This window comes from Triticum urartu, unplaced genomic scaffold (genome assembly GCF_056163025.1).
Source record: "Triticum urartu cultivar PI428250 unplaced genomic scaffold, HENAU_Tu73 scaffold1587, whole genome shotgun sequence".
NCBI lineage: Eukaryota > Viridiplantae > Streptophyta > Magnoliopsida > Poales > Poaceae > Triticum > Triticum urartu.
Genome location: NW_028260047.1, coordinates 1,957 through 10,000, shown reverse-complemented (window position 1 = coordinate 10,000; position 8,044 = coordinate 1,957).

Here is an 8,044-nt window from a genome sequence, read left to right as displayed (position 1 = left end):
AATTACACAAAAAAGATTTTTCATCGGAAAGAGGTCTACGAAGACTTTTGGGAAAACGTCGACGTTTGCTGGCTTATTTGGCAAAGAAAAATAGAGTACGTTATAAGAAATTAATCGGTCAGTTGAATATTCGGGAGCAGTAATTTAATCGTTCAAATTTTTTTCTTGTTTTATTATTTTTTTAGTAGTCTTATAGTAGTCTTAGATTTTTCATTTTGATGAGCCTCGCTTTGAGGAATTCATGGAATAATCCATTTTCATGGAATAATGAATTAAGGAAGAAAGGATATGAGTCTACCGCTTACAAGAAAAGATCTCATGATAGTCAATATGGGCCCTCAACACCCATCAATGCATGGTGTTCTTCGACTGATCGTTACTCTCGATGGTGAGGATGTTATTGATTGTGAACCCATATTAGGGTATTTACACAGAGGAATGGAAAAAATCGCGGAAAACCGAACTATTATACAATACTTACCTTATGTAACAAGGATATAGAGAGATTGTAGAAAGGGGATAGGATAGTTATTTTTGCAAGAGACTTGTTGTAAATTCCTTAACTTAAGAAAGAAAAAAGAATAAAAACACAGATACATAACATAAAAAAAAGAATAAATAAGACGAGATTCGACCTCCCCCTACATATTTAATTTCCTCTCCTATACAAAAACTAGCAAGACCCACTCCATTGGTAATTCCATCAATAACACCCTTATCAAAAAACTCCGTGAGTTCGGTTAACCCTCTTATACCGAGGGTAAAGACCCTAGTATAGAAAATATCTATATAACCACGATTATATGACCAACTGTATATATTTTTTTTTACTTGATCTAAAAATTCTTTTTTAGGATTTCCTTTGTAAAAAGAGTTTATTAAATCCAAATTCTGAAAAAAAGAATAAGCGGATCCATAGAAGATATATGCTATGAATAAACCAAAGATAGCTAGACTTACAGAAGAAATTGCATTAGTAATAAATTCATATGAATTTACAAAAGAATTAGAACTTTCCTGGGTAAAGTTTATTGAGGGAGTTAACCACTTTGATAATATGGTTAACTCTGCTATTCCATTACCAATTCCTCCATTATCAAAAGAGATTCCTATGAATCCAATGAACAAAGTGAAAAGTAGTAATATAAGAAGAGGAAATAACATAGTATTTCCCGTTTCATGCGGATAGGCAAAAGTTTTTTTAGCCCCAAAAGACGTAGTAAAGGATCCTATCCTATTTCTTGTATTACCTTGAATTTTTGGTATATTTTGTGAAAAAAAAGAAACTCCACTCTTCGTTGTTGATAAAACGAAATCCCTATTCACTCCTTTGGGTATCCTTTTTCCCCATAAGGATATTGAATACAAGGAACTCTCTTTAGTGCTACTGTAATTTTGAAAATGAACACGCAAATACCCATCAAATGTAAGTAAATATATCCGAAACATATAAAAGGCAGTTAATCCTGCAGTAAAGGAGGCTATTATTCCAAAAAAGGGCGAATACAACCAACTATTACTAAGGATTTCATCTTTGGACCAGAAGCAAGCAAGAGGTGGAATACCACAAAGAGAAAGTGTACCCCATAAAAAAGTAGTTCTTGTGATTGGAATGTATTTTCTTAAACCGCCCATAAGAACCATATTTTGACTTTTATCTGGTGAATATCCAACAAGAGGTTCCATTGAATGAATAACGGATCCGGATCCCAAGAACAATAAAGCTTTTGAATAAGCATGAGTGATCAAATGGAATAAAGCAGCTTGATAAGAACCTATACCTAGAGCTAACATCATATAACCCAATTGAGACATTGTAGAATAGGCTAAGCTTCTTTTAATATCTCTCTGAGCAAGAGCTAAAGTAGCTCCTAAGAATAGTGTTATTGTACCTACTAAAGAAATAAAACTCATTATCAAAGGTAAAGATATGAAAAGAGGAAGAAGTCGAGCTAGAAGAAAAATTCCCGCAGCAACCATAGTTGCTGCGTGTATAAGAGCCGAAATAGGAGTGGGCCCTTCCATAGCATCGGGTAACCATACGTGAAGAGGGAATTGTGCGGATTTCGCAACTGCACCAAGGAATAATAAAAAAGCACACAAAGTAGTAAGTAAAGAGTTAATTCCATTATTAGGAATCCAGTTATTAGCTATTTTGAACAAATCCCTAAACTCTAAACTACCTGTTATCCAAAAAAAACCTAAAATTCCTAATAATAGACCAAAATCCCCTACACGATTAGTTACAAAAGCTTTTTGACAAGCACTCGCTGCGATTGGTCGTGTAAACCAAAAGCCTATCAATAAATAAGAACACATTCCCACGAGTTCCCAAAAAAAATAAATTTGTATCAAATTGGAGCTAGTAACCAATCCCAACATGGAAGTATTGAAAAAACTTATATAAACAAAAAATCTCAAATATCCTTCATCGTGAGACATATAACCATCACTATAAATAAGAACCAGGATTCCTACAGTAGTAATTAGTATTAACATAATAGAAGTAAGTGGGTCAATCAAGTATCCAAATTCTAAAGAAAAATCATTATTGACGGTCCAAGACCATAGATATTGATAGATCGAACTTCCATTTATTTGTTGAATAGACAGTTGAACTGAGATACCATAGCTATACTTAAGAGTAAAACACTAGGAAAAGCCATATGCGACGAAGATTTTTTGTTGCTGTCGGAATAAGAATAAGGCCAAATCCCATTGACATAATAACTGGAAGTGGGAGAAGAGGGATTACCCATGCATATTGATATGTATGTTCCATAAGAAAAGAAATTGCAATTTTTACTTCAATTTTTACTTCAATTTTTCTATAAAATTGTTTCCGATTCACCAAACCAATTCTTATCTCTTTCTGAAAGAATAAATAAAAAGAATAAGAAAAAAATACTGAAATTCTTAATTTTTCCAAAATTTATCTCATTGAAATAATTAAAAATTAAGAATGGGTTTAGTTGGTTAAATTAAAAAAGTTAATAAAATAACTAGGTAACGAAGTTATTTTATTAACTAAATAAAGATATTTATAAAAATAAAAAAAAAAAAGTGGAATCATTTTACTTTCTATTCATAATTCATTTTTATATTTCTTTAAAACAAAGATGAAACAGCTCTCTTGTTCCATAATTAACTGATTGAGTGAATTCCAATGAAAACCTATGTTTATAAGAAATTATCGAATAGTCCTTACTTCATATAGAACTAAAATTCTAATGACTATAAATTACCTAAGTTTTAGAATGTCTTGTTTAAGAGACTCAGTATTTTTTGTTTTGATTGGAATTCCTTTCCTTTATGGAATACCATTCTGAACTTAATTAACTATTTTCATTTTCCCCTTCTTTTTTATCCCCCCGTCTTATCTTATATGGGGGATAGGCTTCCATACCATATATCTATATATGGAGTATACTTGATATATAAATAGATATAAATAGATTTAAATGAGAAACCCTTCTATATATTCTATATTATTAAAAAAAAAAGTATAAAATATATAAAGAAAAAATGTTAAAAAATTCTTGTTGTCTTATCCGCATTAGACAAAATGAAGTAAAAAATAATTCAAAATTTAAGTATCTTTCAGTATCTAAGTATAAATACTAATAAAAAGAAGAAAGAAGGATTGATTTGCAGCAATAGATGTCTTTCACATACAACTAGAAAAAAGTAATTTCCTTTTTGAATGGCAGTTCCAAAAAAACGTACTTCAATGTCAAAAAAGCGTATTCGTAAAAATATTTGGAAGAAAAAGACTTATTTTTCCATAGTACAATCTTATTCTTTAGTAAAATCAAGATCATTTTCGAGCGGTAATGAGCATCCAAAACCAAAGGGTTTTTCTGGGCAACAAACAAATAATAAGATTTTGGAATAATATGAATTGACTTATCAAAAAAGAATTCCAATTATTTAATAATTTGGATTCTTCTTTGAATGTACTTTTATGTGTCGAATTACTCGGTACAATATTCTTAGAACAAAAAAACCCCTCTTATCTTATATATACAAGAAAAAAAAAAGTTTTGTTTGGTATACTGTGTGCTAAGTATTCTTTTCCTATCAATGAACTTTTCATAATTTTCCTAATAGAATCCTCATATTCTATTAGGAAAATTATGAAAAGTGGAGTATTCTTACAATAGGACTTACAACTTCCACCTATCTTCTCCAAAATCATAAGGTTAGTAAATCTTATTAATAAGAGCATAAAGACTTTCATTCTAGAAATTTTTAAAAAATCCAAAAAGCCTTTTCTATTTATCCATTTTATTTTAATTTCATCATTAAATAGAAACCCTTTTGGATTTTTTTCATTGTATTGAAAAGAATTTTCAAAATGTAAAGGGGAAATTAATTAGAAAAAATTAGTTCTATAATTGCAAGTTAGAAAAAAGAAGTTCCAACTCTTTCAAGCAGTGTTTGTGTTTCTATTGGGCAAAGCAAGAGTTTATTGTAAAAAAAAAAAAATGGAAACGATACTACCAAACGAAGTCTATTTTAATGAAAACTCTAATGTTCCTAAATTTTATGGACTTTCCCAATATCGACGATTCCCAAGATAATAGCTATTATTCTTTTAAGTTACCTATTATTTGAAGTTAGCCGCCATGGTGAAATTGGTAGACACGCTGCTCTTAGGAAGCAGTGCTCAAGCATCTCGGTTCGAATCCGAGTGGCGGCATTCTTGAAAAAGAATACAATAGATTAGAAATCAATTCGAAATTTACAATTTTGTAATGGGACCTTCCCCTTATGCTATTTGCAACTTTAGAACATATACTAACTCATATCTCTTTCTCAACGATTTCAATTGTGATTACGATTCATTTTATAACCTTATTAGTTCGTGAACTTGGAGGATTACGCGATTCGTCAGAAAAAGGAATGATAGTTACTTTTTTCTCTATAACAGGATTCTTAGTTTCTCGTTGGGCTTCCTCGGGACATTTTCCATTAAGTAATTTATATGAGTCATTGATCTTCCTTTCATGGGCCCTGTATATTCTTCATACCATTCCTAAAATACAGAACTCTAAAAATGATTTAAGCACAATAACTACGCCAAGTACTATTTTAACGCAAGGCTTTGCCACATCGGGTCTTTTAACTGAAATGCATCAATCCACGATACTAGTACCTGCTCTACAATCTCAGTGGTTAATGATGCATGTCAGTATGATGTTATTAAGCTATGCAACTCTTTTGTGCGGATCCTTATTATCTGCCGCTATTCTAATCATTAGATTTCGAAATAATTTCCATTTCTTTTCTAAAAAGAAAAAAATGTTTTAAATAAAACATTTTTCTTTAGTGATATTAAATATTTTTATGCAAAAAGAAGTGCTTTAAAAAGAACCTCTGTCCCTTCATTTCCAAATTATTACAAATATCAATTAACGGAGCGTTTGGATTCTTGGAGTTATCGTGTCATTAGCCTAGGATTTACCCTTTTAACCGTAGGTATTCTTTGTGGAGCAGTATGGGCTAATGAGGCCTGGGGATCCTATTGGAATTGGGATCCTAAGGAAACTTGGGCATTTATTACTTGGACCATATTTTATTTACATAGTAGAACAAATCCAAATTGGAAGGGTACGAATTCTGCACTTATAGCTTTGATAGGATTTCTTATAATTTGGATTTGTTATTTTGGTATAAATCTATTAGGAATAGGCTTACATAGTTATGGTTCGTTTACATTAACACCTAAATGATTACATAAAATAAAACCTTCATGAAATGAAGGTTTTTACTTTTATGTTTTATTTGAGAACCCCTTGAACGCCTTATCAAAGGGTTCTCAAAAATTCGAGATAGATCTAATTATACTTTTTTACTTATTTCTGCATTATATACTTTTTTACTTATTTCTGCATTAATAGAGCAGACGAGTAAAAAAAAGCAAACCTATTTAGGATAATAATTGGATAAGAGAGCCTCTACCCTGTCAACGGATAGGGAGAGAACAAAATCTGGATAAATACCAATTCCTATTACTGGTAAAAAGATACAGATTAAAATAAAGAGTTCTCGTGGTCCAGAATCCACAAAATTTGCGTTTGGAACATTAAATAGCTTGTATCCATAGAACATCTGGCGTAACATAGATAATAAATAAATAGGAGTTAATATCATTCCAATTGCCATTACAAAAGTAATTAGTGTTTTTGGCATTAACAGAAATTTTGGACTAGTAATTAGTCCAAAAAATACTACTAATTCTGCGACAAAACCACTCATTCCTGGTAAGGCAAGAGAAGCCATTGAAAAGCTACTAAACATGGTAAAAATTTTAGGCATTGGGATAGATATTCCCCCCAGTTCTTCGAGATAAACAAGACGCATTCTATCAGAAGCGGTTCCTGCCAAGAAAAAAAGTGTAGCACCAATAAATCCATGGGATAATATTTGTAAAATAGCTCCATTGAGTCCAATGTTGGTTATGGAACCAATTCCTATAATTATGAAACCCATGTGAGATACAGAGGAATAAGCTATTCTTTTTTTGAAATTTCGTTGACCAAGAGAAGTTGAAGCTGCATAGATTATTTGGATCGCTCCTATTATTACTAACCAGGGCGAAAATAGATAATGAGCATGAGGTAACAATTCCATGTTGATCCGAATCAATCCATATGCTCCCATCTTTAATAATATTCCCGCTAAAAGCATACATGTACTATAATGTGCTTCCCCATGGGTATCTGGTAACCACGTATGTAGGGGTATAATCGGCAATTTGACAGCATAAGCAATAAGGAAGCCAAAATATAAAAGTATTTCCAAGGTTGCAGGGTATGATTGATTAATTAATCTTTCCAAATCTAATCCTGGTTCGTTGGAACCATATAAGCCCATACCCAGAACTCCGATTAAGAAAAAAATGGAACCGCCTGCAGTATACAAAATAAACTTTGTAGCTGAATATAGACGCCTCTTCCCCCCCCACATGGATAAAAGTAAGTAAACAGGAATTAATTCTAACTCCCACATGATAAAAAAAAGTAAAAGGTCTCGCGAAGAAAATAATCCTATTTGACCACTATACATTGCGAGCATCAGGAAATAGAATAATCGCGAATTCCGTGTAATTGGCCAAGCTGCTAAAGTAGCTAAAGTAGTGATAAATCCTGTCAATAAAATAGATCCTAATGAAAGTCCATCGATTCCCAATCTCCAGTGGAAATCGAAGACATCTATCCATTTATAATCCTCCTTTAATTGGATTAAGGGATCCTCCAGTTGGAAATGATAACAGAACGCATAAGTCATTAGAAGGAATTCTAATAAACAAATAGATATAGTATACCACCTAACGACTTTGTTTCCCTTATGAGGTAAAAAGAAAATTAATGAACCTGCAAATATCGGCAAAACAACAAGTATTGTTAACCAAGGAAAATAACTCATGATAAAGTGATAAAGACAAGATACGTTTTGACCAGAAAAGCCCGTGCTCGATTATTTCGAGCACAGGCTTCTTCGGTAAAGAGGAATCAGACGATTCGAGTGAAGTTTTTTGTAACGTATCAATAAGATAGAGCCATGCTACGTGTTGTTTCAGGCCCTAAATAAACGCGGACACTTAAAAAATCTGTCGGGCAGGCAGATTCACATCTCTTACAACCCACACAATCTTCGGTTCTCGGCGCGGAAGCAATTTGCTTGGCTTTACATCCATCCCAGGGTATCATTTCTAATACATCTGTTGGACAAGCTCGTACACATTGAGTGCATCCTATACATGTATCGTAAATTTTTACGGAATGTGACATTGGATCTATAAATTTTTCTTTTCAACATAAAATTTTTCGATCTGGTAAAAATGAAATTAGTACTATAATGAGTCATATGTATTGTAGACACCAGACGAAGCAATGGTTTATCCAAACTTCAAAAAAAAAAATCTATTTTTTAATCTGTTTGTGAGAAAGCGTGAAGAGAGCCAAGAGACTTTAATTTTGGATTTCAACAATAAATAAGAAATAAGAAAGAATTTTACGAATTGTACAGACGAATTCGA